We start from the raw sequence: 25,666 nt of genomic DNA on the forward strand, positions 1-25,666 counted from the left end.
TCCCTTAAGAGAACTGGGAGATTTTCTCCTCAAGTTTTTATTTATTTTGTTGGTAAGTGATCTATGAGTATCAATGTAATCTGTCTGTAAAAGTATGTTTATGGCCCTGCTAGTAATAACATTTGTTTTCTGCTTTGCTCTGTGCATAACTCTGGTTTTGTAACTGACTTCTTTTCTATTTTTTCCCCATTTGCATCTTCTGATTGCTGTTGCAAGAGTTTGGAGTCCTGCCCACTTGAGCACACACACACACACACACACACACACACACACACACACACACACACACACACACACACACACACACACACACACACACACACACACACACACACACACACACACACACACACACACACAAGGGTTTGAAGAATTTAGAGAATTTAAGTATCCAGGTGGGCAATGCAACTCAGTAATACACAGTTCACAATTAAGTAATTGCTTTCATCTAAAAAAAAAAGAAAAAAAAATGAAAAAAGATCACATGAACCCAGTCAAATCCAGTTCTCCACATTATCTCTCTGTCACCTAACCTTGAACAACATTGCAGACCAATGTGCAATAACTAATCTCAACACACTAGTCTACTTAAGCAATGCAACTCCCGGAACTGAGGTAATCACTTTTAGCTTATTACTCACTGGAGGCAACAATAAATGTCAATGCAATTAAGTTCAAAAGTGAAAAATGACTGTCTATGAGAGTGCAACCTGTACTTGGACATACAGTTCAGCCCTGTTGCCCGACGACCTAAGTCAATATGCCGCCATTTCAGAGTAGTGGCAAGAGCCAGGGTGTCATGCCATCACATTACAACACTTTCTCAGCAGGATTATACAAGAATTTCTCTATCCAGCATCCACTGGCATCGATGACATACTGAGAACACGTTGAATGAAAAGTCTGATTCCTCCGGAACATTCCGGTCCTGACTGCATTAAAACCAGCTTATCCCGGAGGCCGGAGCCAGGACACTTGTGTTTGTGTTTTCATGTTCAACAATCTGAGGTATTTAAAGAACACTGAAAACACTGCTATCTTTAAACCGTCTCCAGTCCAGAAAAACAGAAGCCCCACTTCCAAGGCAAACAATTATTTCAGTTTGAAAATGAGTATGCGTGAAGGTAGAATTTACATTAAGCCTACTGAGTCCGTGAAGGCAGTAACAGAACAGATGAAAACAGATAACTGCCTAACAATACACATTGGAAAGATACCAACGCCATAACAAAGCTATTAATATATTTTTACAGTGGTGACGAATGATTTGGTATTCCACGCTGGCCTTCAGTTTGTGCTAATCCCGGAAGGTTGCCAGTCTAACCAGTCTCATCCATTCCTCCCAATGCAATACTGCAGCCTGGACCATCTGTTTCAGACCACCAAACCAGGAAGAAGAAATCCCTACCCTGTGTGCTTAATCTTTACCTAACAAAAAATATAATCTGGCTGAGATTACAACAAACACACATAACCATCCACTGAACATGCTTCCACTTCAGAAGGACCAACGTAACGTAGTCTGAAAAAATATAATCTAAAAAACATCTACAGTAAAAGGTAATCGTTTAGTTTCCTTACAACCGAAACCAGCAGAACCTGGGAATAGAAAAGGAAAATCGAAGCACCTAAATCCAAAAATTCCCCAGAAAACATCCAGGCAGCGTGGATACAATATTCATTTTGCTGCAGGAGAACAGTTGTTGCATAACAATGAGATTTGCTAATGAAATGAACCATCAACCTGCAGTACATACATATTAAACCACGACCTCAGTGTCATTTTCTTTGCGCACCGTTTGTTCTTTCTCCCTCTCTTTTCCCCTGACCTTTCAATACTTTGTCTTGACAGTCGTTTTATTGCTTTAAGCCAAGAATTATTTGTGCACGTTATGGCTGTGTTCTGCACATGCACGCAACACCCAGTGAGCTGTGTGCATCGCTGTGAGGTAATGTTTGTGATGTGTTTGCAAACACATTAGGCTACACAACCGATACCGCCTATTATTCAGAGGAGAAAAAGTACCATCATATAAAAAGATAGTCAGATGTATACAAATCCTGCTTTAATAAACAGTTCCTTTATGTACACTGAAAAATTGCATTTACTTCACCCATAACTGACTGTCTGAACCATAAAGGAAAATCCATGACAGATTTTGTTCAGTGATCAAATTAATTTCCCTGATTGTTATACGAGACAGGATGAACACAGCTAAATAGCTCACGAATGTGAGTTCAACGGGAGGATACTTGTGCTTACACTGACTTTATATTTACACATGGGGTTTAGCGTGCGGGTTCCTGGGACATGCACTCAGCTTTAACTGGCAGCCTCTGTGCTACAGTGCTATGTCAACAGAGGCTAAATTTGGTACAATTTATTGATTGTCCTTTAAAGATATTAAGGCAAAGCTCCTAGTAGTAAATGTCTGCCATGTTAAATTGTGGAACTGAGCAGAATACTCGAGGCAGAACATCCACATTTTTAGCTGTACAGATATGCCACATTTAAAGAGCGAACATGTTGCTGACATGAAGCACATTTAAAAGAAACAAAAAAAAAAAGAAATAAAAAAATTGCGAAATGAAGGAATGCTGACATAAAACAGAAGCAGGAAACCTGTAAATCACATTACACAAGCAGCATATGGTGGAGGCAACGCAGTGGTAGAATGAAGAAATAAGCGCAGAAAGTTCAGCATCTGCTTTATCAACCGACGCTTCTCATTTCTGCACAGATAAACAAAATCAGACTCCGCTATTTTGAGGGCTGGCAATTTCATCGCCGCCACTAATTTAAAAGCATCTGTTGTTTGATATAAACAGAGGAAATGGCTGTTGTGCGATTATGTCTGACGACGGGTAAGCCGGGCTTTGCTGAGGCACGGTCGGAGGAGCTCGTCCTCACGTACTGCACAGCGACGGCCGCGTCTCCCTCCTGCCTCCGCGCGTTTCCTCCAGCCATAAAATGGAGGTTTTGATTCTTTGGCACATTCTGTGTAAACAATGGGAGGGGGATAATTGATCAAAGTGCGAGGGAGCCCGGGGGGGGGGGAGGAGGAGGAGAGGAGGAAGGTCAGCGCCCGCGAGCGGGGCTGATAGCGAATGCGTCTCCGATGCGCCCGGGCTGCCATTTCTCTTCCCTGACAAAGACTCCATCTGCCACCGAGCCGTTCGCAGCCTCCGAGTCGGAATATCAATGATTCCCAGCCATTCCGCGAGCCTGCGTTCACCTTGGCGTCACCTCTGCGCGTCGGAGAGCTGACGGTACGGATACTCTCTCAGCAGGCTCCGCAGGGCGGCCGGGGCCGGCTCCATCCGGCTCGGAGAGGAGCGCTTTCACCCATATTACCGCCATTCCTTCCGTTTTTCTGCGTGTTCAACAAGCGACGCTTTTAAATTAGCGGTCACAGTGCAAATGCCAGCCCTCAAAATAGTCAAGTCTGATTTTATTTATCTTTTGTTGGTTGATAAATCATATGCTTCATAATCACACGTTTGTTTGTTTTGTTTTTGCAGGATTTTATTTCAGCATGCTTCAACCAATGAGTGAAGTCGGGTTGGTTCAAGAGTTCACATTTGAAAAGAAACGTGCCATTTTAACGAGAGTGAAGAATTTCACCTGCGATTAACATGAATTCAGTGCTAGAGGGCTCCCTTTTGGCGGCTGGAGTGTATTTACAAACGCTCTAGTGCAGCGAAGACGGAAACAGAAGAATCCCCTGCCAGCCAGCATTAAGGCAACGCAAGCAGCTGGCCCAACAACCAAACGATACAGAGGAAAATTACATTTTCTCCCTGGCCATCTGCACAGCAAACCACAAAGAGATATCTATGTGCCTCCTCCACTCCCCAGCCCAGAGTGCACTGGGGCTGTGCTGAGAGCCCGTCCGCTGTGACCTTTCACCCCGCAGGGAGAAGGAAGCGCCAATGCCTCTAGTTACCGACAACAAATTAGCTTCTGTCACTGTAGCTGGCCCAAGTTCCTCTTTCAGCTCAATTTTTATTATTTTTTTTGTGATTATATCCCTGAGGTTCAGTTATGTCTCAACGCTGTTTTTAAAAAGCTCTCTATAGCCTTTCAGAAGAATGCGAGCGCAGAAATAAAACATAATAAAACATAATAAAACAATCAGTGAATCCTTCCCTCGGTGTAGAAACTCCCAGACACCCCTAATGGCTGCTGTGTCCTCCCTGTTCAGATTTCAGCAGCTAGGCCCCTGCTCTGTGTGTGTTTCTAAATGCACTGAGAGAGAGGGAGAAAGAGAGAGAGAGAGGGAGAGGGAGAGGGAGAGGGGGAGAGAGAGACAGAGAGGGAGAGGCTACAGAGGACTAATGTGCTGCATTCGACCACAACCATCACATGTCAAAAAGCCATTTCCACACATACAACATTTAGTGAAACAATTAGCCTTGTTTCACGTGCGCCTCCACTGTCGAGGTGGAACCAGGTAGGCTAACATCCAGCCTGCTCGTGGAGCGGGCTGCTACATCCCCCTGGGGGGATGCAGGGTTAAAAGAGAGGGCAGCTGGATCCATTTCATACCCCAGCTTTTAGGGTAGGTCCTCAGCGAACCCCCTCCAGCCTCACCCTCCCCTGACCCCGGCCCGACCACGAGCCCCCGCGCCGTGGAAAAGCTGCAGCTTCCCCAGGCTTTCACTGAGACGCCGGTCCCTGGCTGGTCCAAGCCTCCGCACCGGCAGGCCAATCGAAGCGCAACAGCGAAGCGCACCGATTCATTAAAGCGGAACGTCTCCGCATTCGTCCTTCAGAAGGACGTAAATAATCGACTCCGCGCACAAATCAGCGAGGAGCCTCGATCCTGAGCGGCCGCCCGGACGTTTCGGAGACGCCCGGGTTAGAACTCCGAACGGTCCGGACCCGGCGCCATTAATAATGAACCGCTCGTAAAGACCCGCGCCGAAACCGCGCGGGGAAGGAAGAATCCTCTAACTCAGCTCCGGTACCCTCTAATGAGCCGCGCTGTCAGGTGTGAAGAGAGGCGACGGCGGGCTGAGATCTCCAAGTAACATTACAGCAGTAACGGTGCGCCTGACAAACCCAACGGAGGAACGACTCTGAACATCGCACTGTGGGGCCAGGCGCGCACACTTCAGAGGGAGAGCGAAAAAGCTTGTGTAATCAAAAATTACTGCTTGCCGGCAACCTTGGTTAACACAATGCAAATAACTTTGAGGAAAATACTTTTAACTGCTTGTGAAGTTTGGCCTCCCTGTGATAAGAATGATAATGAGCAATACGGAATAGACATTTGACGAATGCGAGCTGTTATTTAGCATAGCTCTTCGAGAGAAAGGGTTAAACTCCACTGCCACAGCTGCTAATACACAACGCATCACACTAAAGAACCTCTAGATCATGCAAGTAGTGAAGATATCATACCAGATTCATCATGCGTCAGAGGATCCATATCAGTGTGTTATGCCTTAGGAGACATTATTGAAAATTGGCAAGTTGTTACATTTCACCCGCAGAGGGGAGTACTGCCAGACAGACTGACAGAGAAATAGACAGACAGCAAGACAAACAGCTGGACACACCGACAGCCACAGAGCCTGACAGCCCTACAGACTGACTGAAGGACACACTGACCCAGGCCAGCCCAAAGCTCCCATGTGCCTCCCTGGCCTCCTGCTGCTCCTGCTGCTCCTGACCTCCTGACTGACACACACACACACACCCACTCACACACTCACACACACACACACACCCCCCCCCCCCCCCACCCCCGCCCAGCACCCAGGCGTTTCTGCCACTAAACTGCTAAAACGCTTCGCTCTCCAGCAGGAATAAGACGTGTCTGCATAAGCGCTCTGCTGCAGCCTTACGCAGCACCTTCACCCAACTGCAGCCCCTCACCCCCCCGAGCCCCTCCAGTGCTCATCACACACCGCCACTTTCTGTGTCCTCACAAGTATAGCAGTCCACCTCATACAAGCAAAACACACGCCATGTTTTACACACATCCACATTACATGCGTCTGTGCATGTTTACACACATCCACATTACATGTGTCTGTGCATGTTTTACACACATCCACATTACATGCGTCTGTGCATGTTTTACACACATCCACATTACACGCGTCTGTGCAGTCTGGGCCTCCCTCATGCCTTCTTCCTGTTTGTTCAACCAAGGGAGCTTAAAAGAGACTTTACTTTAAAGCAATGTATCTGAATATCAACCTTTCAGCAGAATATCAAAGTGTCCCTGATATAGTTGACTGATAGCATTTGTACATATGGAATGCTAGGCAAGAGCATCTGTAGACGGAATAAGAGAACAACAGCCAGGCATCCACAGGTTACGCGCTGTAGTTTAGTTTGTAGACAAGGGAATTCAGTCCTCCGGCTGGGCTTCTCTTAACCGGCCTGGTTTGGGCTGGGAGCGGGCTCCAGCGTTCACCATCACTCCGTCTTAAACAGCCCCGGCAGTCTGTTGGGCTCTCAGCGACGGGCACAGAACTCGCTCTGCAGCCCCGCCATTAACTGCGCGAGCGCATAAATATTTAAGAAAGGAGAGACGGAAAAATGATGCAGGCAGCTCCTCACAGGAAGGCCCTCGCGGCAAGAGGTGTCAGCCAATGGGCCCAACAATGAAGCCTTCCCCTTCAGCTCTGGGGTAATCGGCCCCAAACATGGAGGACAATGGTGACTGTAAGAAGGCCGGAGAGGGTTTCAAGAACTCAGACGACTAGTGCTGTGCCACAGACCATGGGCCTTTTCCCCCAGGTCCACTGCCCTGGCACTCAAGAGCCCTCACTTAGACATGACCCACCCCTTTGGGGGCGACATAATTAGTTATTTGTGACGTCTCGCAAAAATTGCTAATTAAAGTACAACTGCCAGAAAATATAATGTTGTCCCTTTGGTCGTGTCATAGGATCTCAGCAAAGTTTCAACAATTTATATCCGACTATTTTGCTGTAATGGAGGTGCATTGTGCATTTAATTGTATTTTTTTATTATTTAAGCATACACACATACAGTCTTAATGGACTCTGCAATGAACACAAAGAAATGTGTGCATTATATTGATACAAACACTAATGGTCAAGTATGCACATTTATAAACATTTTACTTTCAGACCCAGCTTCGGGTTTCGTACATCATGAAGTGGGTGTGACAAAGTGCCCCTGAGCAAGACTCCTAACCCCCAACTGCTCCAGTCGAGCCGGTTGGTGCCTTGCATGGCAGCCTATCACCACTGGTGTATGTCAATGGGTGAATGAGAGGCATAAATTATGAAGTGCTTTGGATAATATGAATGCAGTCCATTTACCACTGGCACAGGAGAAGAGCCCCCCATTAATTTCACTCCATTCACCATTTTGCATCCACTCAAAATCTTTTTCTACCACTTTCAACCTAATTACAATTGCAAACTAATAAATAAAACATAGCCTAATTGTTTTTGCTACAAACCTTCACAAACATTTTGCGAAAAGTCTCGATTTAAGCCTAAGCTTCTGGAAGAGGGATGTACAGCAGAAAGGCTTTTGCTGCATTTTTTTAATCAGCAAAAGAAGGAATTAAATTACCTTTTCTGCAACACACTGCAATCCACCCCTAGTAAAAAAAGAATACAAATAAAAACAACCTTGGAGCGGCTGGCCTTTAAACAAGCTTCTGAACTTAAAACACCTTTATTATGCAGTATTTTTTTCTTTTGGAAGCAGATGGATTTCCTTTGAAGAACTTAGCAATGAATACTAATGAACTCCGGCTAGGCCTACCCAGCAAAGCTGCCAACTGAAATAAGGAAGTGGAGCAATTACGTTACGTTATCTCCCGTTATTGGTGACATCTTCTGCGACCACAGATTTCCGGATAACCACCCGATTCAAAAAGGCAGCCATTGTGGCTCAAACATGCGGATATCAAAACCGTCCTAGACAAACCTGCGACATGACAAACTTCATTCCTTTAACCTCCATCCTGTAAGCAGTACCATTACGACCTTAAACTCAATTCTCTGAACGTGAGCCCCTGTTGAAACTCGAGCAACACTTAATATTTCCAGCATTTGCCAAGAATCAATTACTGTTTATAAGCACACATATATTATTTAATTATGAGCAATTACAGCACATCGAACCTCTTTCATGTTTGCCAAATATCCAGCTGCTTCCCTTGGACAGAGAGGGGAAACTCATGACTAGTCTCAGGCAGGTAGACACAGTCCACCCTCGCTACAGAATCAAATTCAGCCCCAACATTCGCCTCCAGATTTATGCAGCTCTGAAAATGCTTTACACTTTTCCACAATACCTAGAAATCAATTTCAGGCAGAGCTGCTATTATCATTATTGATAGTGCGGAAAGTGCTGCTGGCTACCACTTATGAAAACGCATGATCTGTAATATATAGCATACACACTGATACATCAATAGAGTATAAAGCTTGCCCTTTCGAAATATTGAAAACACTAAGTTTTTAGGATGCGGTGTGTGTGTGTGTGTGTGTGTGTGTGTGTGTGTGTGTGCGTGTGTGGGTTCTTTTTCTACACCTTTGCATCCCTTTTTTATGGCATTATTTTCACTAGATCTGGGACCACACCAGAGACCGTAGCTGTTATTATAACGCATGTAGTTCCTAGTGCCACATCATTTGCATGCTTCCAGTACTGTTGAATTTATCTGAGGGCTGCTAGAGTAAACATATGTTTTACATACTTGCAAAGCACTCCAAGTTGCTCTGATTAACACTCTTCTCCCCATGCGGTATTAATAGAAGTCGGAATATAACCATAAATCAGACTATGATACGGCTACAACCAGCGTTTTAAGCCCCTTTCTGAAACGGCCAGGGAAGGGGGCACCATCATTTACAGAGTCACCCATGCAGACAGCGTTCAAAGCCCCTGCATGTAAAACCAGTCCTCCTCCAACTGAAAACAAAGCAGGAGAAAAGCTCACCCAATTACCCCAATTTGATGGACAACACCAAAAATATGCACATTTCAAAATATGCACCAGTTTGAAACCAAAGAGGAGACAACAAACTCTTTATCTAAAAGCTTAACATTTTGTTACGTCTCACGCGAGAAGCAAACCGTTCGTAATATTAGACTCACACAAGAACAAAACGATATCCTTTTCGTTTGATGTACCACAAACTAATTCCATAAAAGAGACCGTGTTACATTTAATTGGAACAAAAGGATCCTACATCTTAGGAACTCCTTAGACCGAACCTGCCAATGCGTTCCCTTCACATGGTACAGTTTTCAGTGAAGAAACAATGCCATGTAAGATTTCTGTTCAAGCCGTGACAGCTCGTGTCAAAACTGCAATTGCAACAATGAATGACAACCAGGGTTTGGACAGCGGCAGCAATCTCTGAACATTAGCGATAGATTGAAATGCAGTCAATGTGACCAAGCACTTACCGTTCAAGAGTGTATTCAGATCTGTGACATCACGGCTCTGCAAACTGGAACAAAAGACAACAGTCAGGTTAGCCCAGTCATTTCTGCTTGATGTGTTTATTCACCATTGTTCTTCCCTGAAAGCGGCAAGGACGTCACACTAAAAGGTTAATATTGTACAGTTCAGAACCTCTAGAGTGGAATGGCCACTCCATTCCAGTACTGACAGCCAAGGTACTGCAACAATGGTTAACTGGTAAAGATGAAATACAAAAAAGGTTTGTTGAATTTGTTGGGTTTATTCTTTGATTCTATAGGCACTATCACAGTGACACGCACGTGCATGCATAAACACACACACACACACATATATACACTCAGCTGTTATTTTCCTGCTAAACCTGTTGGAACTAAAGCCAAAAATAAGACCTAAAGACGTTAATGCTTTGAGGGAACACACAAGGGACTAATTATCAAAGAATAATTTATTTTCTTGCTGATTTTCTCGCACACAGACAAAATGTGTTTTTTTGTTTTTTTTTGTCAGAGTCCATCAGCAAGACGACACATTTTTCAGTGTGTGTGGAAAGCACCAGGAGCTCTGTCACATTCATCCCAGGCATGACGCTGGGAGATATCATCCTGCAACATCACTGCCACCCCCCACCTCCCACCAACACGCATACCACCCCCCACCAACATGCATACCACCCCCCAACACGCATACCACCCCCCACCAACACCAACACGCATACCACCCTCCACCAACACCAACACGCATACCACCCCCCACCAACATGCATACTGCCCCCCAACACGCATACCACCCCCCACCAACACCAACACGCATACCACCCCCCAACACGCATACCACCCCCCACCAACACCAACACGCATACCACCCCCCACCAACACGCATACCACCCCCCCAACACGCATAACACCCCCCACCAACACACATACCACCCCCCACCAACACCAACAAGCATACCACCCCCCACCAACACCAACACGCATACCATCCCCCACCAACACCAACACGCATACCACCCCCCACCAACACCAACAAGCATACCACCCCCCACCAACACGCATACCACCCCCCACCAACACCAACACGCATACCACCCCCCACCAACACCAACACGCATACCACCCCCCACCAACACGCATACCACCCCCCACCCCCCACCAACACACATACCACCCCCCACCAACACACATACCACCCCCCACCAACACACATACCACCCTCCACCAACACGCATACCACCCCCCACCAACACCAACAAGCATACCACCCCCCACCAACACGCATACCACCCCCCACCCCCCACCAACACACATACCACCCCCCACCAACACACATACCACCCTCCACCAACACGCATACCACCCCCCAACACCAACGCGCATACCACCCCCCACCAATACCAACAACATACCACCCCCCACCAACACACATACCACCCTCCCACCAACACGCATACCACCCTCCCACCAACACCAACACGCATACCACCCCCCAACACCAACACCAACAAGCATACCACCCACCCACTAACACCAACACGCATACTACCCCCCACCAACACGCATATCACCCTCCCACCAACACCAACACGCATAACCCCCCCCCCCGCATGCCACCTTCCCAGATTTTATCACCAGGAACAACGGCACTTGCACAAGCATGCCAAACATTTCTGGCCAGGCAGCAAGTTTCTATTATTTTCATTAAACATTTCCATCTGGGTCAGTTTCATCTGGAATGCACAGGGAGCAAAGGCCTCAGCGGTTAGGAATGGTGTCAGCGTGTGATTCGCAGCCTCCGCCTGTCACTCAAAATCCCTCTGTCCGGCCAGCCTATCCACAGGCCAATAATGCACGGAGCCCGGGGGAAACATACACTACCCCTGCTCACGTTACTAAAGATAATTACAGCAACAACAAGAGCGATAACAACAACAGCAATTTAACAACAATTATTGCTACTATCACTTAAACACTCGTCCAGTGATTATAGATTACAGGCGTGGGACTGTATCTTCAGCTAAAAAAGGGCAATGAAGTCAAAGGTGCTGCTATTCATGGCAAGCTGTTAAGTCAGCTAAAAAATTCTACATCCAATCACTGATGTTTCCAGTGAAGGTTAATATGTGCATTAAGCAACATATGCGGTCTGATTAGAATGGTCTAAATTCCACTTTGGTGAAGCTAGCAGCTGTGGGTTTGCAAGATAGTGTTGAAACTGAGAGGGCAAACAGGAAGCAGTTTTCTATCCTTCACCAAGGCCGGCATTTAGCACTTAGTGGGAGCACAACTTTGATGGACCACAGATGTGCGCTTTTTTTCCCCTCCTTTTCCCTGAAGTCTTTAGAACAACCAGGCAAGTCTCGACAACGTATCCCTCAAAAGAATTGTCACACAATCGTTTTCGGGATCCCTAAATACCTGTGATCCCTAAATACCTGTGATTCATCTTTTCATCCTGCGAGTACAGACCGGGCTGCTCAGCTGAGCCCTCCCCGCCTCATTCCCGCTCCAGCTTCCTGTTGGGATTCCGCCGTCCAAACCGGGGAAATGAAACCCGGCGCCATGCGCAAATGAATGCGTCAGACACCGTATGTCCAAATTAAACCTGTAAATTACGCCTTCCCTTCCTTATTAAAGCACGAGATTCCACACCTTTATGTTTACATTATTCATACGACCACAGCGTACACCTATAAGTGTGGCGCGCGGGAAATGAGACACAACACCACCGCCAATGCAGGCTCATGCAATCTCTCAAACCTTTCAAATACTTCTCCCAAAATGGCCTCCGGCCAATTAATAGCATGTGCATATCGTTTTGTCTGAATATAAGAATGGGTGCTAATCAGTCACGCGCTAACAGGAAACACGCGCCTCCTGCTTTGGCTGGGTAACAAATGTGTTGGTAATCATTTTTAACTAAACAGAAGGCTTCCTGAGTGCAGAAACCTTTCCTCTCATATTAATGGGGCTAAAACTCTAACAGCAGCCTTTCGCATAAGGAGCTGAACACCACCGTCACACACAACATGTCCTTGCACAGTTAGGGAAAAGAAAAGGCTTGGATTTAATCATTGGCTTCAGATCAGTGCACTTTGCTGAACTTACAACCCAAGGTTATGGGTTCGTATCTCCTGTTGGTTACTGTCAATGCACTCTTCGAGCAAGGCTCTCAACCTGAACTGCTTCACTTTACTGTGGGCCGCACTAACGCAGTAGTGTGGGAAAGGGGCTTGCTGCTCAGAGATCGTAGGTTATACCCTTGAGAAAGGAACTTAACTCCAAATACCTCAGCAGATATCCAGCAGAAAAATGGGCCGCATGTAAAGAATGTAAGTGGTGGAAGAGGGCCTCAGTTAAAGGCTTTAGGATAACGGTATACGCTCACCAAATCCAGAACACTCATTCTGTGATTTCCACCATCTCCCCCACTGTGTTACCGGCAAAAAACTACATTCCACAGTGGCCAATTTATAAAGCTGCAGTAACAGTCACCATTGCAGGTTAGTGTCAATCATTATATTATTTTTGGGTCTTGACATCATTCACCAGTGAAAAAGAATCCATGACAACGGATTCCTATGGAGACAAGAAGCACCTTCTGGGAATTTAGTTTGTTTAGTGGGTGGTGTGCTTTAGGCAGGTTTGACATTCGGGTCTAAAAATGGCATGAGGCATTTCAAGATTGTATTTGTATCTGATAAAAAAACTGAATGTTAATTGATCAAATCTAAGTGGATGTGAGCATATATATTTTCACGTGGAGCAGGTGAAGGAGTGAATATTAGGCAATATCACCATTTCCATCATTATGACAAAGCTAGCTACTCTCATTCATTTTCACTGAGACACTTGAAAAGCAAACCTAATGCTAATATTTTCAATGCATTACATGGTTAATCCACACCTCTATCAGATACTACAGGACCTACTACGGCACAGCTATGATGCGCCTCGCTAAGTCTGGTGTGTAGATAGCAGGTGAAGACAATAAAAAAGGATAATTATTGTACTGCAAAAAGTTAATATTATTTCCACAAAAAATGTTTTGCAAAATAAGAAATAAAAATTGCCAGTGAGGTGAGACCGTTTGAATAATTTCAGGATTTTCCAATGCGGTAACAAAATGTCACTTGTCAAGCAAGCAGTCACTTAAAGCAAGCTATATTGTACTTGAGAGAAGTCGTATTACAAGACTAAAACACGTCTTAAGACAGACTTTTTTGCAGTGTTTATTCCATAAGAAATGACAGTATACGTGGGGAAATTTGTAACTGAAATGGCCTTAGAACTTCACAATTGCATGAAGGTCAAACCTCCAGCCGGCTCAGCTTGTTATGGCTTCAGCACAGTGACAACAGTGTTCCTCTCTCACCATCCCCATAGCTCTCTCCAAATCATTCCCAACAAAGAGCGGTGTCCTGTTTCATTAAACATGTGTGCGTGTGTGTGTGTGTGTGCATACTGTACGTACGTGTGTGTGTATACGTATGCGTACGTGCATATACTGTATGTGTGTGTGTGTACGTGTGTGTGTGTGTGCGTGCGTGTATACGTATGCATGTATTTCCGTGTGTGTGCATACTGTATGCATGTACGTGTGTGTGCAGAGGGGACTTCTCCATCATATACATATACTTCATCTTTAAACATTTTGATATGCGATTGTTTCTCCACTTTTTAAAGTAAAATAATAAAGCCAAGGAAGAAAATCTTTTGTTCTGAACTGAATCCCACGCCTCAGTCAGCGAGTTGGTACGGGCCATACCCCGTCATATTCACTTGTGGAACACTGAGTCACTGCGCCTTTAATATCCCAGAGCACTGAAACGCTGAGACAAACGCCGTTGCTTCCTAAAAGACAGCATTGCTTCAGCTGTATGCTCGAATTAGCTCCCAAATATTCACATTACACAAGAGGGCTCTGACAGAGGACTCGCCCTTTCTGCCTGGAGGAGAGGTGGACGTCGCTATCCACGAGAGCAGGAGGACGCTGCCCACACTCTGCCATTTTGTTGTGAGGTCATTAATTGGGGGGGAGGATATTTTCTTTTATGTGCGGGCATTTCGTACGTATCCAGAAGCGGGGAGAAAGGTCACCCCCTAGCCCCGGATAAAAGTCCTTCCCCTGCAGCTCTTTGAAGCGCTGCTTAAGCAGGCCCTTCTCGCATTACGGCCGCCTGTCCGCGTCATCATTTATAGATAAAGACAGAAAATGTGCGGCTCGCCTCTGGAGGAAGCCGTGCGCGCGTGCGGGAGGAGGCGGCGTCCGATCCAAACGCCCGGCCACTCTGTCCGCGGAGTGACGCGTTTAACCCCAGTGTTACGTTGTGTGCAAACTCTCGCACAACGTCACGGCGTCTGTAGCTACTGAACCGTACAACAAATTCACGAAGTGTACGCATTTCTTACATGTAAGGTTCTTAAATTAACAATTAGAAAAAGGGGCAAATGACCATATACCCACACCTAGAAATGAGATAACAGTCATGATAAGCTATGTTTCTCTTGTCTAGTATTTCTCCAACTACTGTGATTTATTTCTAGATTCTGTAATTACTATTACTAGTTCTCCCTCATGGATGCAGCAAAGAACAATTTTATATGCTGGACTCATAGTTTATAATTTGCGGGTTTTGAAATGATTTCCAAGTAAGTACACATTTACAGTAACCATGCCTATAATTTATCTCATGTCTTTGTAGTGTACTAAAGGACATTGGCTGTTCATGCTTTAAAGCATGGCAAAAGTTACACATTTGAATCAATTCTTCCAAAATGATATCACACATTTTATATCAATTAGAGTAGGTAAAAGATTTGGGCAAAATATTGTTGACATGTTATCACCACATAGACCGTTCTATATTGCTTCAAAGACGTTTATTTAATTGCGAAAAGTTCACAAGTTCACTTTCCTCTGCAACACTTTTTGTTTGTTGGAGTGTGATCAACCATAGCATTTTGAATATATAAGCCAATAGCGATTGCACCTCAATATTCCCATTATTCAGCTTTTTCCTGATGGTAGCAGCACTTGTCAGTAGCTGCCATTGAAATGCAAAACCATAATTTCAGTTGAAACATATCCGTGCTGTGACTTTATATTCTCCCTGCATTACATACACAAGCCTGACATTTTATGTGTATTATCAAAAATATGAAGTGATGTTACAACAGGTTTTCTACCTCTAGCATCCCCTTCCAGAACACTTATTTATTCTCATCATTGGTTTAATCACAGAATTTTAAGCAGTTGTTAAGTAAAAAAAAAAGAAGATGTTTAGATGTTCTATCCTGATAGTGAGAAGTGTGCTTTATTCATAACGATTTCACTTTTAATGTCGCCACTAACATGTTTTTGCAGAAATTGGAATAAGTTCCCTGAAACATTGTGTCGGTCTCTCCTTTCCAGCACACGGAATGGCCAGCGTATTAACATTCACACAGTGAATAGCCACTACAGCTTTAATGCAAAGTTTATTTAACCCTGCAGGAAGACATCTTCTGCGTTCTGAGACAGACTGAATTAAACAGGCCGGACAAATTAAGAGAAATGATTCATGGTACCACTGCAGGAAAATATTATCCAGCGCCTACATGCTCTTGTAGATAATTCCCAATAATCCCCACCCCCAAGCTATGGATCCATCCTAAATCGCACAGCTAAAAGGGGTTCACACTTGTTGGGATAATACACAGTGTACTGCTCGCAAGAAAGTAAGGAAACAGATTGAGAACAATGGCTCTTGAGCAGAATATAATTTTAAGAGGAACATTTTTTGCATGTTATGTTTATATTTGAAGGTTTTCCCTTAAATATTTCAGGTTCAGGTTTTTCTTAATATAACTGACTGCATGGCAAAACTGTATACCAATCATCTTGTCCGCCATTTTTCAAACAGAATACTGATTTATACTCTATTCAGCTAAATTCAGGGGTATTTTTGCAGGGCCACTGTTTTTTAAAAGCAGTTTTAAGAGCCATTGACTCTTTGAGGCCCAAATCACATCTTGAAGATAAACAACTCCAGACACCCATCAGCAACCAATGGCATCCCTACTCTTACGGAGCAACCTTTCCTTCGCGTGCGGGTCCTTCGGTACCGAGACGCACGCGAGCAGCACGGTTTAAATAAACAAGGCGTGATGTGTGAGATTTATGCCTTCTGCTGACCCACACACATTCTTTAAAGGATGGAGGACTCGCTCTTCGTCCTGTCTTCCCCTCCTCCTCCCTTCCTCGTCATTTCATGCTGCATTCAGTGGGAATTAAATATTTAAAATCGGAGCTGCAGCAGGCTGCCAGCGCAGCTAAAATGAAAAGCCTTTGTGGCAGCAGTGACCAGATTTTAAATGCAGGAAGATCAATAAATAAAAGGGGCCCGCTGGAGCACGGTCTGGGAGTGTGTGCGGAATGGCTTAGCATCGCTACCTAACGCCGGTGCTCGTCCTGCGACCCCGGCTGTCCGTCAATTATCAACACGCAACCCGTTCCCATCACGTGCCAAACCGCCCTATATAATTCCAGCTCCGAAATCTCCGTAGTCGAGGCTTTCGGTGCGGTTGTTTCCGACCGGGGTACAGATAGCAGCAAGCAGTAGAGCAAATAGGCCAAACTCCTGCCATTTTAAACATCAGACCCATTATCCCAGCAGGGGACGACAACAGTGCGGAGCGTCCCTGCTCCGGGAGCGCACACGAATATGCTGAGCGGAGGAGGCAGAAAAAAAAAAAGAGAGAGTAATCTCTCAAACGCATTCCTATTAAGCTACACCTCTCCCTGTCACTCCATCACAGCGTGCCAACCCTGACCTGCCGGAGGATTCGCGTCAAGCTTTAAACGTTCGAAAACATCAATCATAAAACGGAGAGGGCATTGAATTATACAGTATTAACCTCCAGGGTTTGCATACAAAGACCTTAGATTTATTTATGTGCGAGCATTAAGAGGCAGGGCCCCGGCTTGCTCGGCGAGCGGCCTGCCAGTTTGACGAACCTGTTGGCCCTCAGAAGGAGCGGTACGTCTTTGATTAATGGACGCCGGCTCGAGGAAGAAAGGGCAGAACCGGGAGAGAGAGGATAGAAGACCGAAAACACAATAATCGCCAGGCCGCAATCAGGACGGCTGTCATAATTACCAAAGGGGCTGCGTGGCCATTTTGAAATGACACAAGCTGCACAGGCTCCTTTTGTGCTCCTGCCCCAACCAGACAGAGTAAAACTGCGGGTCACGTGTGATAGCCACAGACCTGAAATAGTTCTGTGGTGGTGACCTATACAAGTACCAAATTACCACAAAAAAGATTTTCCTTTGATAAAAATAACCAAATGGATATCTTACTTAAGGCTAAATGAACATCTTGACCTTGCTACTGAAAAGACTGTGCTATAGCTCTCTGGCAGTTCATACATAAATATTGAATAAGCATGGGTTTCATCTCTGAAATTCTCTCACAGAGTTATAAATAGGAAGACACTTACAAGCTAATAACAAGCTGCAAGACTCTAAGGTCATCCTTCACTGTCTCTTTATTTGATTAGGCTATTATTTACTAAGTGCCAGTATTTACCATAAAAGATATTGCTTACATGTTCCATTGTCTTTGGAAATTAGTCTCCATCTGCCTCGATTAATTCAAATCCAATGCATCTAAAACAATCATTCTGTAATTAATTAAACGTTGATAAATTTACAGCTAATAATAATAAGTTGATTATTCACAAAAAAGCAGTGGTCGACAGTCAAGAGTGCCATTTTGAATGCATCTGCATCCATAATAGTCAAAGCATGTATAGTTAATTGCAAATTTAGCTAATATAATACAATAGACATTGGAAACTAGGCCTACGTTTTTCATTAGCCTAACTATTAATCAGACCACTGGTAGCATTACAAAATGTAATTTCAAGCAATATTAGTGTAACCTTGAGTCAATATCCTTCCATCCAACATTGATATAACACATTCAAATGCCATACAGATACATTTCACAGGGTTGACTAACACCCTGTAGAAGGTTGATTTGTAGCAATGTCTGATGGTTCTCTAAGAGACAATACTCAAGGACAGTTTCTCTGCATAAATGTGAAAGAAATACAGTGACCTTCTCTCCGCAGCAATTCAGCTTGGGTCTTAAGGTCCTTATTACTAAAACTGTGTGCAATGGTTCATTGTTACTTCGCTTTACTTAAAGTGTGTGCAATGGTTCATTATTATCAATTAACTATTTACAGAGACAAATCAATTCCATCCCGGGTTGCACAAATGTAGAACAGTGCCAAAGAAAACTGCCACACGGACACACAAAATCAATGCCCCAAACAAACCATGTATTTACGAGATGCACTTTAAGAGAGACTAGCTCATGCTTCAAAAAATAAACAACATCCTCTGCCATTTAAGCTTTTTTTATGCAATTTGTTTGCAAAAACCATCAGACAATTCGGTTAACGAGCTGAGCGGCTGTTCAGAGATTCATCCCTGGATCTCCGCTGTGGAGGCCTTCTTGTGCTCAGTACGCTTTGTGCATCTACTGCCTAGGGGAGTACACATGAAAACAGGCATTTCTACTAGACCTTCCACAGCTGGAACACACCTGGGCTTGGGCCACTGTTGCTGTATGCTTAAGAAGAGACTTGTGACCTGAACCATGAAATATCACTGAAATACGCAGGCTAGATAAGCAGAAAATGGAATCCGTGAATGGATATCCAATTGTAGAGATTATTATTATGCCCCCTCATGGTTGATGTTGGTGTGAGTGGCAAAGGGATAATAAAAATAATTGTAAAAATAAATAATAATAATAATAATAATAATAATAATAATAATAATAATAACATTTTGTACAATTATCACTAATCTTCATTCCTCGGTAGAGAGGAAACGATGTTAAAGAACTACACAACTGGCCATGGCAAGTTCTGTACTTCCATCCAACTCCACTCACTGAGCACACACTAGCAATCAGGGGAGAGGAAGCTTTGCTTTCAACTAGTTAACCAAAGCCTATAAAGAGCATTCTAACTCGTCTAAGGACCTTTTTATTTTTTATTTTGCTATAAGTATTTGTAATATTTGATTAATTCAGATGTGTTACACTTCATTTTGTCATATTATTGACATTTTAATGCTTATGTAATAAAAATATAATCATATATTGTGCTTAAAGGAAAATAATTGCCATCAGAAAATATCCAAAATGACCAAGAAGCGTGACAAAGTAAGTCAATATACTGCACCTCTCAGGCAGGTAAAATACTGATCATAGAGACAGTCTTGGAGCAGAGGGCAGGTTTGCCCTATGCCTCATACATGTCTTTAAAAAGGAGAACCACCAACAACAATAATCAGACCTGTCCTCATAAAACTCAGTTGCAAGCAGTTAGCCAATCTACAACCCACACGTAGCCTGTTCTAATGCTAATATGTCTGTTTGTGTTACACCTGATCTCTCTCCTTCTACACCAACTGTTACTGTGATGCAGTATCATGAGAGTTGAGATATTTCCAAATATTGGTTTCGAATATAAATTAGTGAGGTTGATTAACCGGCTATATATGAAAAAATCTGTAACAATTGAATTGTGATGGGTGCGTTTTTGTTGTTGTTGTTGTTGTTTCAATTTCAAGAGCCCACAACTAAAAGTTTGTGTGGTGTACGGTAAAGCTGTTCATTATGCACATCATGGGACATTTCCAGTGATAACTTCTTGTGTGCACTGCCACTGATGGGAACAAGAACATCTATTAATTTGAAAAGAAAAAAATAAGTAGTCAAATCATGATGAAAATATAATTAATCTTTCCATGAATTTAAAAAAGCTGAACCACTATATTAGGCAGATCATTGTAAATGCATTCAACGCCGTGGATGCGCACTTACTCATCAACACGTTAAATGGCGACTGATTAAACATCGGAGACAGATGCATATATGGGATTGGTTTCACGAATTCATCTGTTTCTGCAACCGTACAAACAAGGTTCCTACAGTAGCCTAAATCCTAATTTCTTGTAATCAGCTTAGTCAATGGCAACTGTTTGGTGCGACTTTGGTAGACAAGAAAACAAGATTAAGCATGACTAGCTTTATTTCCTGAATGCTCCGGTCAAGTGGAAGGAATCTGTTTTCTGTTGAAGAAAATAACTTGACTTCCTGTTAGGGTATTGTTTTCACGTTCCTCTTATAAAGGAAATACTCTGTTCAACTTTCTTAGGAGATGTTGGCTGAGCAAAAAATAAAAAATAAATAAATAAAGTCCAAGATTTGAATTTACTTGAATAGGTATTGTATGGTTGCCTCCTAAAACAACATCATAAGCAAGCCTTGGCAGATATGTTACCCTGTTAGTGTTAGAGAACACAACAAGTAAATTCAACACAAATCACCACAAAAAGGCAGCAACAGATATTTAGTACACAAACAGCCGAAACCATAGGAAGCTGCTACGGTCAGAACCATCGACACCATTAACAGCTATGAAATCGCGCTACCAAGTCCGAGCATCGGAAAGAAGAGCAACGCTCGCCCCAAAAACCGCACATCAGGACGCTTGGGCGAAGCAGCTGTGCGTTCAGTATCGAACAAAGACGTGGGAAATGGGGGGGTAGAGCGATTAGCACCTCCATCAGAAGTATTGTGCTAAAACATCAAGCCTATTTACGCCTCACTCTCCGCAGGATGAAAATAGAGCAGGGTTTGGTAAAGACATGTGGGTACACAGCTACACACAATTAATCAAAGTGATGATCACCACCACTTGTTAGCGCCGGCTGGACTGCTTTTCATATTAAGCTCAAGTTTGAACACAGACACGCTCCTGTCCAGGGGGGAGCGTAGGCATTGTATTTATAAAGACAGTCACCCTCCCCCCTGCTGAGAACATTAGTCAAGGAATAGTATGATCTCCAATCTTGCTACAGAAAAGTATATGAACTATTTCATACAAATAAATATGTTAAGATGGGGAAACATGCTATTACTGTCAAGTTTCCAATATGAGAAGGAGATTACATTAATTTCCAAGCTTGAACTTTGATATCAGCTCAGTAGAAGCCCTTTGTTGGCTGTTGAATTTTAACAGACTGCAAGTTTGTCAATAAGAGAAATAACAGCCCATTACAATGTGGCTAATTATTGCATATTAACTCATATCAAAAAGCAGAGCAGTGATTATTAGGGCCTATAAGAGGAACTGATATAAATGTTGCCTGGAACATGGTGCAGCAGAGATCATTGGCAAAGAAAAACATCTCAGTGGGAAATCTTTGTTCAAACTCAGGGCGACAACAAATTGACAAGATATCACCTTTTCACAGCTCTGGCGCGAGTGTGTGTGCATGCGTGGGTATTCTAAGATATCAGAGGCTTATTACAAACATCAGTATGTACATTCTGGTTGGCCTTAGATATTGTGAATAAAACAACCTTTGACATCAACCATTACCATAACAGCAGTGCGGTGCAACCTAGCAAACGGTGTCAGCCAAAACGCACTTTAGTTCAAGGCGTCATTCTGAAATGTTATGGTCATAAACCATGTTAAGGAGCACTAGGCTGCTAGCAGAGGGTGTGCCCTGCCTTTTCTCCCTCCTTATACAAGTCACTATTGTGAAGCACAGCCTTCATTTAGTCCAAGAGTTCAATAGGTTTTATCTTTCAAACAGGGCACAAGGATCACACAGATCCTCTGGCTGTTCCCACAGTGCGGCTCTTAGATTTCCTCCTTCATGGACACATCTCAGAGAAAAGAAACAGAAAATATAATACAAAAGATACAAATAAAATGTAAATGTAAAAGCAGTTCCCACAAGCCCATCATATGCCATTTAAGAACGAAAGAGGTGTCCAACATGTATTTGTATAAATACATTAATCATAAATACACATATTCTCACTCTCTCTCACACACACACACACACACACACAAGGCTGCTAAAGATACCAGACCCGTCTTCATAATTTCACCACACGACTAAAAAAAAGAAAGAAAAAAAGGATATGCTCATAGGTTAGAGAGAGAGAGAGAGAGAGAGAGAGAGAGAGAGAGAGAGAGAGAGAGAGAGAGAGAGAGAGAGATTCTCAGCTATCTTGAATATACTGAGATGGACTGGTACAGAAGCACTTACTCAGAGATTAAGCGTTTTAAAAAGCAAACCATGATGGAAAAAAACAAGCAAGCACTCCCAATTTTTCACATTAGCATCCATTAAAACAGCAAAATATGAGTAAGGCTTTTGCCTCCACAGATTCAAAAATTACATAATCAGCAGCATTAATATTTACAACAAGCTTTGATTCATATTTACAACTAGCCTACCCACAAATATACGAACTCTCTTCACACTGAAAATAGACAAAAGTTTTTAAAAAATCTGTTGTGTACCCAATGTGTACACAGAGCTGTTCAATTCTTCAACCGCAAAAAGTTATGGTAAGGAATTAACCTAAAATACCACTACAGTGTAGTAAGTCCGCTTATTTTTCTACATACTTTTTATTTTTTTATTTTTTTTATGTCAAAATGTTACTAAATTCCATTTAAAAACAGCGCATCATGAATTATCTAGTATTGTTACAGTACGTAATAGCACATGCTTTTGGGGTGCTGCTCCCCCACCTGTCACCCAATAATATCGTCATGTTTATAGGGCAATGAGAACGTAATTTCTCTAAATGTTGTTTTTCATAATAAATGTACCTGTATCTTTCAGCTAAACGGCAACGGACACTATAGCATGAAAAATCCATAAAACGTATTACAAATGCTTCCACGAATAAATTTTACTTAAACTTCATATGACGTCATCGTCTCCCCTTGAAACATTTCATAACTTTCAGTCTTGGGAGCATGGCTTCGTTTCTTGGACAAAGTGAAAAGATCAAGGAATTAAAATTACCCAAGATGGCGAGAGGCTTGTTGTTTAGAGGGCAGAAAAATGGAGGATATTGTAATATACACAAAGGGATAAATTTCAACAACTCAGCCGGGCTGCAGCTGCTTCTCTTTATAGGGAAGCAACACAAAAGATAAGAGAAACAGAAAGCCTGCAACTCAAACAGCGGACCCTCTCTTTAAACCGAAGGGATTTCCTTCACAGTACGAAAAATGGTCTTAAATAAAAGCATATCTACAACTCTGACCAACAGATCTAATATATTATATGTAATTTGTGGTTTAGTAATATTTGTTCATGAGGAGCTGTTAGATCCCTTCCACCCCCATCATTTCTAAGACAGACATATTAAACAGACCAAAGGTACTCCGCTCCCTTACCTTCCACTGACTCCTGTGTCGTTGTTTTAACACATTCTACACTAAAACAAAACATAAATGTATGTAAATAAACCGACAAACAACACTGAATCACAAACCATCGCGAAATTGTTCTCATTCTCAACACATTAACAGTTTTTACAAGAACAGCTTAACCGCACGAGTGAGAACACAAAGACTAGATTCGTCCTGACTCTCTAACCCCCAAGTCTTAAACAGCCTGATCAAAAGCTACACAACAAGACCAATTTCCTAAAATGTGGAAGTTAATCGTTATATTATGTTACAATAACATGAACGGTGCAACTATCAATATACTACGTTAACGACCGTCCTATCGTTTTTACAAGTTTGTATCAACATGCAGTAGCCTACACGCTAAGGAGTGCAAGAAAATAAACTGCCTGGCTAGCTTGCTATCTAGCCAAAGAAATACAGCGATGAATCTCAAAAAATAACTGAACGGCTTATGATACATAGCTGGCTAGCAAACAAATCCAAATCCAAACTTACCCCAGTTTAGATACTTCTATGCTATGTATTTCCCTTTTCGACTTAGTTTCAAGTATTATTTCAAGTTATGTTTCTTTTCCTTCTCGATTTCGCGTTGTTGTGGGAGGCCGGTAGCAGGAGATGATAAAGAAGGGAATTGGGCAGTAATTGAGTCTCGGTGTGAGTGAGTGTGTGTTAGTTACTAACAGCAGATTGAAGGAGACTCTTTCTCAAGGTTTATTCCGCTTCACTTCAAGGAACAAAAGTGACGTCAGCTTACAAGCTATCTAGCAATAAAAAGTTATATTTATTATTTAAGAAAACGACACTAAATAGGGTACTGTAGTATAAATAACAGAAAGTGATCGGTTAATACATTTTGAACGTGTGTAATTAATTATTTTTTGTTGCTGTAAACACAGGTGTCAAGCTCAACAATCGCAGGCTTTATATGATGTTTTCGCTGTGTTGTAAGATATTAGCTAAATGCATAGTAAACTGTAAGATGTAGCCTTGTACATAAACAATTGGACATTTGATAGCAACAGAAAACCATGCATACGAAGTGGTAAGATTGTTTCGTATCGCAATATGATCTAAATACAAGCAATTGAAATTTTCATATGAATTATTTTCAAATCATTGTGACACTTCTAAATGCTAGCACTCCGACGTGATTACTTGATGGTTATTTTGCAAACTTAGTCTATAAGATGATTATACCATTAATAACAAGAAGCCATAAAATAAAAAATCTAATCCTATATTCAGAATAGCTATTCATAATCATCGTCGAAATATAATTGAGAAACGTGGTGGACGTGCCCATGATTGATATCCAACTGGCTAGCAGTGATTTTATTGGCAATACAAACACAATGAGGCAGCGATATTGGCACCAATGACATGCAGTTACGACAGCATTTAGGTGGTGAAAAGCAATATACCACAGGTAGTTAGACTACACTGTACATTTACAGAGCTATCTTAATTGGCTAATAAATTAAGAATGTTTTTATCTATTATGCTATTTTGATTTGATTTTGTCATTTTTACTGGCTCGTTTTCATTTGAGCATTTAACCTGTTTCATTATTATTATTATTATTATTATTATTATTATTATTATTATTATTATTATTATTATTATCCATCCATCCATTATCTTAACCCGCTTATCCTGAGCAGGGTCGCAGAGGGGCTGGACCCTATCCCAGCATACATTGGGCGAAAGGCAAGAATACACCCTCTCCAATCAGCCTAACCTGCATGTCTTTGGACTGTGGGAGGAAACCGGAGTACCCGGAGGAAACCCACGCAGACACGGGGAGAACATTATTATTATTATTATTATTATTATTATTATTATTATTATTATTATTATTATAAACATTGGGCTGATGGAGAAACGAGATTATATTGTAATAGTGTATTTCTTTCAATATGAAATTCAGAGATT

At 42.7% G+C, this 25,666-nt stretch overlaps 1 protein-coding gene across 1 annotated transcript in view; it reads right to left on the reverse strand.

Moving 5' to 3' along the window:
* Positions 1 to 24,421, reverse strand: part of LOC133116948 (bromodomain adjacent to zinc finger domain protein 2B-like) — an 85,067-nt gene extending 60,646 nt beyond the window's left edge. The window contains exons 1-2 of the mRNA XM_061226980.1: positions 24,230 to 24,421; positions 9,419 to 9,462 (exon numbers count right to left, since the gene is read on the reverse strand). The gene's annotated coding sequence lies outside the window, so the exon portion shown is untranslated. The remainder of the gene's footprint in view (positions 1 to 9,418; positions 9,463 to 24,229) is intronic.
* Between the last annotated feature and the right edge of the window lie 1,245 nt (positions 24,422 to 25,666).

The sequence above is a fragment of the Conger conger genome, chromosome 17, assembly GCF_963514075.1.
Source record: "Conger conger chromosome 17, fConCon1.1, whole genome shotgun sequence".
In the NCBI taxonomy this organism is placed as follows: domain Eukaryota; kingdom Metazoa; phylum Chordata; class Actinopteri; order Anguilliformes; family Congridae; genus Conger; species Conger conger.